An 11,611-nucleotide genomic window follows, 5' to 3' on the forward strand; every position below is an offset into this window, starting at 1 on the left:
CAATAACCAATTATAAACCAGTGGAACACAGGAATCTGGTATAAACAGATTTAGACAGCAGACCCAACTCATTCAATACTGCCTTTTTGATTTGGAAGGAAGAGGCTCTCCACAGGTTCAGATCAACTGGACTTTCAATGCCACTATCACAATGGTTATTAAACCTAGTTTAAACCAGACCCAGCTAGACTATCCTAATAGCTTTCTCTAACACAATTCAATTGTTACCAAAGCAAGCTGATTCTTTGATACCTGTGCAGCTACAGACATGGCATTCAAGAGCCACTTCTCAGTCAAACAAGGCATAGACAGGGACAGCAGTTTGAAACTAGAACACAGGCGTTGAAGACAACATCTCTCATTACTTGAAGCTTTTTGCCCAGCACCTTTCTATACAAGTCATCCAGTGCTTAATGGGATACATGTAGCCCAGTATCCCCCCACAAAAGCATTCTAAAATCCTTATTTACAGACAACAGGCAAAACCCTGAAGAGACTTCAGTTGTCTCCAAACAGAAGAGCATTTTATGTAAATGTAGGAAAGAATACTCAAGTGGCTGAACAGTTCCTGTTGACTTTTTATCTCAGGAACCCTAGGGATAGCACAAATAATCTGCATTTGTGTTTCAAATCAAACTATAAAAGCCAGCTTCTAAATGTGATTATTTTTATAAAGCAAGCAGGAAGTCTGCTCCTAAGTAAAAAGATCTACATCAAGTGTGATCTATTTTTTAAGCAGACAGACATTTTCCCTTTGCAAAAAAAATGCTGGGGACTGTGTCAGCAACCTCTTCTCTCTCTCTGCCACGTTTCCTCTTCTACATTGATTCACACAGCATTTTTGTCCCAGCACACACTTTCCTTGAATTCACATCCTGCCCAAACACACATTTATCTTCCATTCAGCATTTGTGTTATATTGGATAGTAAAGAATAGAAATGTAAGTTCCACAGCAAGAACATATCCTGTTTTGTGGAGAAAAGCTGTGAATTACATCAATATATTAATACTGATACATATGTAGGTCCAGGTTTCCAATATTTTACAATCATGGCAATAAATGAAACTCATGACATGGATAGTGACAAACAGAGGATACCTCTGTTCTCATGATTCTCACTGAGTTGCAGTAATGAAGATGGCAAAACAAAATGTGAAATAGAACTGTAAGGGAAGAAATCTACCATTGAGTGTAGATATTTGGATTCACCAAGACAAGAAGCAAATCATTTTTTTACACACACACAATTTGCTTGGTGAGAGATTGCCATTCTCTCTTATGAATCTGTTTCAAAGGTTAATCCAGGGGTCAGCAATCTTTTTTGGCCTAGTAGACGGTAAACAAATAGCGATGGGAAGGGGACGGTGTTCAGTCTGGAAGCCGCAATTGGGTGTGGCTTGTCACAAAGTACAGTATTACAGAACCATAAAAACTGCCAATGCTAAAAATACAGTTTTTTGCCCAAGAAACCAAAACAAAATAGTAGATCCTCAAACACCACTCCCTCTAAATCCATAGTTCTTTCTTTTGTATTTGGGATCACACTACATCCTCCAAGCATAGAAGACCTGTACCCCAGTCAGTCATTTTTCCCTTAGGTACACCCCACTTTCAATGACCTCTAAAAATGTAATTAAAAGGGTTTTCTTTTTAAATTCAGCTAGGTACATCTAATGTACAGGGGAATGTGTCTACGGACGCAGCAACAATCTTGCACAGTGTGTTGACTATTCCTAATTTTATCTTACCTTACAAAAAGTCTAAATGAATGAAGTCGGGCAAAAAATGAGCATGTTTCTTAGTAAATTTAGACTTTATTTACAAACAATTTGAATTACAACTTTATAAATCCCTTTCTGGCTCTTGGGATGGTATTAATAGCTTGAAGTTACTTCCCCTAGGAATAGTCACAACATAAATCCTGGCTAATAGCTAGGAAAAATAATTTGTAGTGAAATAAAGTTATAAAATTTGTAAATAATTTCCAAATCCATGTATTTCTTCGCCAGGAACCTATTTTCCTAAAGAATCATATCCAAGTACCAAACATTATTTACACTTTTTTAGGTCAATGCAAAGCATTTGATTACATGCTTAAATGAATGTTAATGAAATCAGCCACAAACATCCATATGGATATCTCAAAGAAATAACATAATGCTAAGTGATGAGTCTCCATTCTCTTAATTTTAAAAAACCTAATTATTCAAATTTTTATATTTAAAAATTAAAAGTCTGTCTTATACTGTTAGGGAACCAGAACTTGTTGCCGTGTTATAAAGCTAACAAAGAACAATTTAAAAAAGATATGAATCTTTTAAGAAGCATGTGAATGTCCCCATCTCCAGTTCTACTTTGAAATACAAGGATTCTTTATAAGTAATGACAAATCATCATAAGGAGAACTAAAATTATAGAAAGCAGTTGTTTCATCACTCAGTGACTTTCCTGCCAGAGTTAGTACGAGTCAACATTTCAACATAGCCTTGGGTTTAGCAAGTCCAATCCCCTCTCACCCTGCCATCAATGTACTGTGTAAAATGTATCAAGGTAATAAACATTAGACAGTTATGCAGTGTGTATGTAATTAGGCTAAGGCAGTAATTCCCAAAGGGGGTAGTACCTGGGGGTGGCGGAAAGATTTAGAGGGGTGGTGAGGGGAAAAGGGGGTGGTAGTGAAAGAAAGGGTGGTGGTGGAGGGGTATTCAGTCAAAGTATTGGTGCAAAAGACATGAGGAACCAGTGGCCTTTAGTGTGGATAAGGAGGCGGGGGAGAGAAGCAATAGCAAAAAGGAACTTTCATATTTGGGACCCTGCTTCAGCTTTGTGAGTTTTGCTGTGACTTGGTTGGTTGGAGCTGTGCTTCTGCTCCTGTTTTCTTTTGTTTGACCAGTGATGAAAACAGGTAGCAGAAGAAACAATGTTTGGCGGGAGGGGGAGACTTGAAGCTGTGCAGGGAAAACATGACTCTGGGAAAAGAAGAGGAGGAGTATCTAGAGCCGATTCTTCAAAAGTCAATTCTTCAAAAGAGTCCTTCACTTCTCTCGGACTGAGAGTCCTTTCTCACTAGGGAGAAAAGCAGGAAGGTGGAGCACCCTTTGAACCCGGTCACCTTGGGACAGCAACCAAGAAGCCTTATAGTCGCTGCTGGTTCACTACTCTCTACACACCTAATCACCCTGCAAGAAGCAACCAAAAAGCCTGCTGAAAGACTAAAATTTTAGTCTCAACGTGCTACCCTAGGTAAAGCACGGAACTAGGAGAAGCCCTCAATGGAAAACAACAAAAACCCAGACACAAAGAGATATAAAGTATTGGCCAAGGCGTTCCTGACCACTCCAGCTCTCAGTCTATCCGCTCAGAGTGACTGAGGTGGACAACTTTATTTCAAAAACACTGAGCATTTAAAGATCTTTTTTGCTTGAGCAAAAGCAATAAACTACAATTATTATTATTATTACTACCACCTTCCAACTCATAATTCTAGGAACAGGGAGTTTTTTACCCTTACGGAATGTAGAAATAACTTGTTTGTACTCAATCTCAGGGTTGAGAACATCGTCACCATGACCACTACTTTTTGTTCATATAGCCCTGGGTACAAACTCTTGCAATAACCTATGAGGAAAAGGGGCAGTAAGCTGAAAAGGTTTGGGGAGCATTGGTCTAAGCTTTCAAACAAATAGCCATGTTAATCTATTTCAGTATGAAAAAGAAAGGAGAAGGAATCCAGTGGCACCTTTCAGACTAGCTGATCAGAACATGAACTTTCATGGCTTTAAATCAACTTCTTTAGCTGCACCTATGGTGTATAATATTCAAGCCATAGGTATTTAAGCACAGTTACATATAGCTGTGGGAACCTAAGGTAGTTTCAAGTCATGATCAGTAATATGTCCAGATGATTTCTCTATCCATTTATGTGCCTCCCAAGGGTATACCAAACCCTTACCACTGTACAATCCATGATGGTGATAAAAACTGTTATGCAGCACAAAATGTGTGCCTTTTTCCCTCAGGCTACCAGTACTCCAGGAACCTCTATTAGCTGTGTAAACAAGGCATGTACAGACAACTGCTTACAAGGTTAATACCACTTCCAGGCTGTTTCCATGAGCATGATTAGCCAGAAAATACAGCAATATGCTCTGTATGTTTTGAAATCAAAAACTATGGGGAAAACGTAATTTATGCTGCTCCTCAAGCTCTGTTAGCAATAATTGGGTGTGATGCCCACTGACCCACCACCACTAATTCTAGCTACTGGCAGGTTATGGGGGTGAAATTTGACCCCAAGACTCACATAGGTTGTCCACCACTTTGAAAACGCTAGTTATTCCACTACCAAGAAAGATAAATAATAGATATAAAAGATAAAAAAATTGTTATTCATTCTAGGCCACTCAAACCATTAAAACACAAGTTCTCTTAAATATAATAAACAAGGATAAAGCAAAAACAGTGTATGTTTAGAATCCTGGTTGGAAAAAAGCCAATAGATACTAAAGAAAAGAAAATCACAGAACCAAAGAGTTTGAAGAGACCACAAGGGCCATCCAGTCCAACTCCCTGCTATGCAGGAACTCACAATCAAAGCATCCCCAACAGATGGCCATCCAGTCTCTGTTTAAAGACCTACAAGGAAGGGGACTCCACTACACTCCAAGGGAGTTTGTTCCACTGTCGAACAGCCCTTACTGTCAGGAAGTTCTTCCTAATGTTGAGGTGGAATCTCTTTTGCTGGAGCTTGCATCCATTGTTCCAGGTCCTAGTCTCTGGAGCAGCAGAAAACAAGCTTGCTCCCTCCTCAATATGACATCCCTTCAAATAATTAAACAGGGCTATCATATCCCCTCTTAACCTTCTCTTCTCCAGGCTAAACATCCCCAGCTCCCTAAGTCGTTCCTCATAGGACATGGTTTCCAAACCCTTCACCATTTTAGTCGCCCTCCTTTGGACATGCTCCAGTTTCTCAATGTCCTTTTTGAATTGTGGTGCCCAGAACTGGACTCAATATTCCAGGTGGGGCCTGACCAGAGCAGAATACAGTGGCACTATGACTTCTCTTGATCTAGACACTATACTTTTATTGATGCAGCCTAAAATTGCATTGGCCTTTTCAGCTGCCGCATCGCACTGTTGACTCATCTTCAACTTGTGGTCTAAAAAGAACAAGATAAATACTATGTGCACATGTTGTTGTTGTTAACTACCCTCGAGTCAATTTTGATTCATAGCTACCTTGTAGATGAGATATTTCCAAGACTCCCTCATTTCAAGTGCTCGGCTTAAGTTTTGCATACTCATACCTGTGACCTCCCCCAGTCTAGTAAACTGGTGCACAGTCTTCCTCTCTTTCTATTCCCCTCAACCTTTCCCAGCATTATTGTCTTTTCTAATGAGCCACGCATTCTCACAATTGGGCCAAAGTATCCCAGTCTCAATTTCATCATCTTGACTTCTAGGAGTATTTCAGGCTTGATCTGATCAAGGATCCATTTGTTTGTCTTTTGGACTGTTCACAGTATCCTCAGCACTCATCTCCAGCACCACATCTCAAACTAGTTGATTTTCTTTTTATCTACTTTTCTCACTTTCCAGCTCTCACATCTATACATAGTAACTGGGGATACCATGTGCACACAGTTCATGTTATTAATTATTTTTTCTAAATTATGCAATATGATTTTGTGTTGCTTTTCTTACAAAATCTTCAACCTGTTGTCAATACTATTATTCTAAGATTAGTTTCATTCAGTTAACAAGAATATTTGTCATTTAAAAGAATTATTGCCAATTCAGCACTAACTACATCTGGTTTATGGGCTACAAGTACTGTAAGTTCACCCTAACAAGAGTACAAACAGCAATACAAACTCAACAGCAAATTATATGCCACAATCCCACATAAAATCTGTCGTTACTACTGATATTATCAATAGAAAGTACATCAAGCATCTATCTATATATATATATATATATATATATATATATATATAAAAACTCTGTGGTAAAAATCAGCTATTTATGCTGCATTTGCTAAATAGTGCCCTAAAACTGTGGAAGATCCTTCAGTATTGCAACAGTTTTACTGCACGGAAAATTACAAATGAGAACATGGTCATCATGGGGTAATTTTACACAAGCAAAGATGACTGTAATTGACAACAAGAATGTGTTGACTTACACACATATAGGTAAAGAGTCATTGTCCGAAGCCATTTTTCTCACAGTAAAACAGAGCACATAGTTCCTTCAAGTTATAACATCTCACTTGGTCTCACAAGAACTTTTCCTGGACAAATATCAATTTGTGTTTCACCAGTATGGTCTTCCTTTTAACAACTAATCTTTACAGCTACATTTGCAAGCCATCTTTTCACTGTGTCCTACTTAGGCTATAACCCATCTTTGCAGACTGTGCTATGGATATTAAACATACTGACTCCCAGACAGAACAGCAACAACACCAATCCCTTTAACATAATCCTAGCACTCACCACTTTCTGACAACCAGACATTCAGACAGACAGCTACTATCAGTGTTAGTTCATTGGATCATCTGTTCACTTGTTCCACAATTTGCAGAATCAACAGAAGACCACAGGACAATTTTTCCTGCAATCCAGACTAGCAGATATACATAAAGATGTGTGCATGCACTAACATATCTTAATTGTTGCTTTGTGGGCAAAATCTCTTCTCCTGTCTCAACATGTGTAATAGTTACAGCTTAAGTTTCTAGGGAGAAAGCTTACAAGTATGGAGTGTGGTAAAAAGGGAATTTTCTTTCATAGGTCCAAACACTTTTTCTAAAATGTACTGAACAGGGAACAGAAAAGAATGCTAATCTTCATCCAAGACTAAATGTAAACAATCTTTCTCTGACCTTCCTCCATTAAATTTAAACTGGGTTCTTGAAAACTCAATGAAATGGTAATTTAGGTGACCATGTCATAATGGCTGACAGTAAACAGCAGTTCAAGTTCCTTTTACCCTTATTTTTGTCATATTCTAAAGAGGCTCATCTTAATTGTTCATTTGTTAAAATGTACCACACTACTAGCAACATACAACTCCCCCCAAAGGCTATAAATTCCACAGGGTTCAAATTCTGCTCCCACTGTTGGCACACATAATTAACTTCAGAACTGTCACTGATTTTCAGTGATGCCATTCCCCAACCTTGGAATAAAAGTACAGAAACATATACAGTGTACATGGAACTTTAAGGAAGCATGTTAAGTGGAATAGGAAAGGAGAGGAAAAGTGCACTAAGATTTCAGCGTTTAAGCTAATCCTGAAAGTGATTTCCGTAGACTCCAGTTTGGCATACGCTATGCCTCAGGTCCAAAAAGAACAGTTCATCTCATAGACATGCCCTCTAGGCATAGGATTACAATAAACCACAACCAAAATTGTTTTCACTTGCATTAGTATCACTTCCAGTAATCCCACTGGTGTTTTAATGCCCATTCTTTGTCTCTTGCGAACTAACTATGCCAAAAACCCAAATATTGAATAAAAATACACATGAACAAGTCTCACAAAACTTGTAACCAGTAAAAAGTAGGATGTTTAAAACGTGTGGTGGTTTAAAATCTGAAATATCTTTTTTTCCATTATAAAGAATACCATTAACTTTTATGGGGTAGGGCAAATACAGACATCCACAGGACTAGTATACGAGGCTAGATAAAGCCAGTTGTAAAATACTGTGTGTGCATGCATGTGTGTGTGCTTCCATGAAGCCTGTTGATGAATTTCATAGGGTTTTCTTAGGCAATGAAAACTCAGAAGTGCTACTGCTATAAAAATTGTAGGCTTTAAGGTGCCATATATAGATAATTCTGATGCTATTGCTGTAACATCCTGGCAATAAGGAACAACAAACAGCTTCAAACTGATAACCTTAGTTAAGGCTTAAGTGTATACAGGTCAAAAGCACAGTCCTTTGTAGAAACAACATGTATCTACATCATAAAGGGTATCCATACCCGATCTTGTCTCAAAACTGATTCAGAAAAGTAGGGCAATATAGTGAGTTGGCATAGGCATTTTGCAGATAGTAAATTTTAGTGATACATTTTACTCTGCACAAGTGAAGAACAAAACAATGAAGGTAGGATATTTAAGAGTAGATGAAACCGTTCATAGAGACAAGGAAATGAGAGATCTACACCCTATTGCTAGTCTCCAACAGAATGGATCCACTGAAGTAACAGTCAGTTGATAAGTCAACACTTACGTAAGGGTTACTGATCTAATGGGTTTGTTCTAGTTGGAACTAACATATGAATTCAGATTTTAAGACCAACAAAGATGGTGATACTTATCACCATCATACTCAGGTAAATACAACTCAGATCGATTAAAACCTATTTACATTGAAAAAGAGCTGCAAAGTTGCACATATTGACTCCCAGAAGGCGTTTTCATGACCATATGTCATGCTGTGACATTGTATAAACCGGGCAGTTTGGGTTTTGTGATGGCATTGCTAAAAGTTTCAAGAGCACATTTGTGTTGGTAGATACACATTTTGGATTCATTGGCTCACTGTAACAAATCCAGATTCAAGAGCCCCAATAAATCAGCATAGAATAGATCAACTCATCATACCAGTCTGATTATTCTCATGACCAGACTTCACCATCACGACCAAAATTGAACACTTGCCCTACAAATGAACACAGGTTTTTTAAAAAAGCAACAATTGTAACTAGGAAGGCCTACCATCCCTGGCCACTTATCTGCTACTCTTTCAAAGAAACTAACACTACCAAAGGGTGTTTCTTCTTCAGCCAGCAGGACCTATCCCCACTATCTTGGCAAAGCTAATCCCAAATCCGCATTGCAGAAATAATCAGGTTTGACACCACTTTAACAGTCATGGCTCAATGTTATGAAATTCTGGGAGTTGTAGTTTGTTGCGGCACCAGAGCAGAGCAGTTAACATGGTGCCAAACCAGATTATTTCTCTGCTCTGGGGCAGCAACAAATTACAGTTCCCAGAATTGTAGAATTAAACAGTGATTCCCAGAATTAAACAGTGTCAAACCTGATTATTTCTGCAATGCGGAAGCCTCAATGATTTGTGGGATACTTTTAAAAGTAGAGAACTAAAATTAACAATAATACAGTACTACACACTTATCATACTGCTATTCCACATTTACTGCTCTGGCTGCCTCTGGTGGAATCCTGGGATTTGCAGTTTATGGAAATGGCCACAGAACGCTTAGGCTTCTGTTGTTGCCGTCGCTGTGTGCCTTCAAGTCCTTCCCAAATTTATGACAACCCTAAGGTAAAACTTATCATGGGGTTTTCTTGTTATGTTTCTTCAGAGGTTTACCATGGCCACCTCTGAGGCTGAGAGAGTGTGACTTGCCCAATGAGTCACTGAGAGGGTTTGCATGGCAGAGCCAGGATTCGAAGGCCTCGCTGAACTACAAACCCCAGAATGCCACAGGAGGCAGCCAGAGCAGTAAAAGTGGAGCAGCTGCACTATAGCTGGAATTTAAATGTGTGTTTTAGGTTTTAAGGTTTGCATTATTACCATGTTACATTTTTAATTCATAACTGTTTTAACTTTTAATTTTTTAAATTTTATACTTATATATTTTAATGTTGTTGCACTATTTCTAAACAGTATTGTTTTGAATTTGCTGCTTGCCACCTTGAGTCCCTATACTGGGAGAAAGGCAGGATATAAGAAAATAATAATAATACTATAAGAGTGTAGCTGTCCCTCCACATCTGTGGCTTTGACTTTTGTGGAAACAGCGCAACAACATTAAAATGTATAAATATTTTTTTTTTAAAAAGCAAACATTTTTAATAATAGTAATAATATAAGAGTGTGGTGTGGTACAGTTGGCCTGCCCTTATATAATATAATAATACAATTTTATTTATATCCTGCCTCTCCATCAAGATTGACGTGGCGTACAATATCCATAAAAATACAACAATATAAAATGAAGACATCGTCCCTCCCACCAACACAACAGTTAAAATTCCCTTATAACTATAAATAACATCCCTTTATTAAAACAATCAATCATGTTTGCGGTTATGATTAATAGGAATCTCTCCAGCGCACCTCTTCCAGAAGCTAACCATAGAGTTGCGCTGGAGAACCTAGGTGTTGATAGAGAAAACACTTCCCTAGGTATGGATAGTCCTCCAGCACGATTCTATGATCAACCTCTGGGCAGATGTCTCCCATAGAGTTGCACTGGAGGACCTGGAGATTGCTAGAGAGGTGTTCTCTTAGGTAAAGATTGTGCTGCTGTTGTTGTTCTTTGAGGTTTTCCCACATTCGTGGGGTGCCTTTGCCCCTAACCCCAGTGAATGTGGAGGGGCCAGTGTACTGTCATCTGAAAAGGAAAGGGGAGAGGAGGAGGAGGTCACCTTATTCTTCCAGCCCTGGGCTATTTTGCAGAAAGCGGTTCACACGTACAGCAGCACAGCCACCATCATGGCACGTAGGTTTATCCCACGCCCGTCCTCCTTCCTCTAGAAAGGAAAGGGACTGGGGAGGGGGTGCTTCAGGAGCATCATTGAAGCAGAGAGAGAGAGAGAGAGAGAGAGAGAGAGAGAGAGAGAGATCCTCCACCCAGCTACCCTTTCTTTTGGTAATCAAAAGATGAACACAACCAAAACAACCTACCCCAAAAATGGCATGTGTTTGGTTCCCTGCAGTTTAAACCACCCAGCCTCAAAACCTCTCCCTGCCTCTACACACAGCCTCACAAGCAGGGTGTCCAAACACATCTTCCTTGTCCAGGGCCTGTCCTCCATTTCAGCCCAGGAGCAATACCCCTAAAGGCACCAGACCTTGGGAGCCAAAGCAATGTCAGCCCTGGTTAGTACTGTACTTTTATGGGAGGCTGCCAATGAAGACCAATGTGTTTCAGAGGAAGGAACTGGCACCTCTGAGTACAACCCTTGCCTAAGAAAAACCCTGTGAAATTCATGGGGTTGTCATAAATCGACTTGAAGGCACACACACAAACACACACTCACTCACTCACACAAACACACAAAAGCCCATAATCAGCAGGAAAGGCCAGTCCTTGTATTAAATGTCAGTGGAGGGGAACCTTTGGGCCTCCAAAAACACACACAGACCATGCGAACAGGGCGACCAGAGATGTCCTCCTTTCCCAGGACCTGTCCTCCATGTCCACCTGGAAGAATGACAAAAACGTCCTCCATTCTGAGCATGACTAAAAAGCACTGGTTTCCATGGGGTCCTCCTTTTCCAGGACCTGTCCTCCATTTCCATTCTGAGCATGACTAAAAGCCACATATTTAAATGAGAATGACCAGGGAGAGGTCCTCCTTTTCCCAGCACCTATCTTTCCTTTCCAACTGGAGGAAGGACAAAAACGTCCTCCATTCTGAGCATGACTAAAAAGCACTGGTTTCCATGGGGTCCTCCTTTTCCAGGACCTGTCCTCCATTTCCATTCTGAGCATGACTAAAAGCCACATATTTAAATGAGAATGACCAGGGAGAGGTCCTCCTTTTCCCAGCACCTATCTTTCCTTTCCAACTGGAGGAAGGACAAAAACGTCCTCCATTCTGAGCATGACTAAAAA

At 39.6% G+C, this 11,611-nt stretch overlaps 1 protein-coding gene across 3 annotated transcripts in view; it reads right to left on the bottom strand.

Moving 5' to 3' along the window:
* LOC121925361 (myelin protein zero-like protein 1) overlaps positions 1-11,611 on the bottom strand; it is a 40,819-nt gene that overhangs the window by 28,589 nt on the left and 619 nt on the right. The gene's annotated exons all lie outside the window — the stretch shown is intronic.

This window comes from Sceloporus undulatus, chromosome 3, assembly GCF_019175285.1.
Source record: "Sceloporus undulatus isolate JIND9_A2432 ecotype Alabama chromosome 3, SceUnd_v1.1, whole genome shotgun sequence".
Lineage (NCBI taxonomy): Eukaryota > Metazoa > Chordata > Lepidosauria > Squamata > Phrynosomatidae > Sceloporus > Sceloporus undulatus.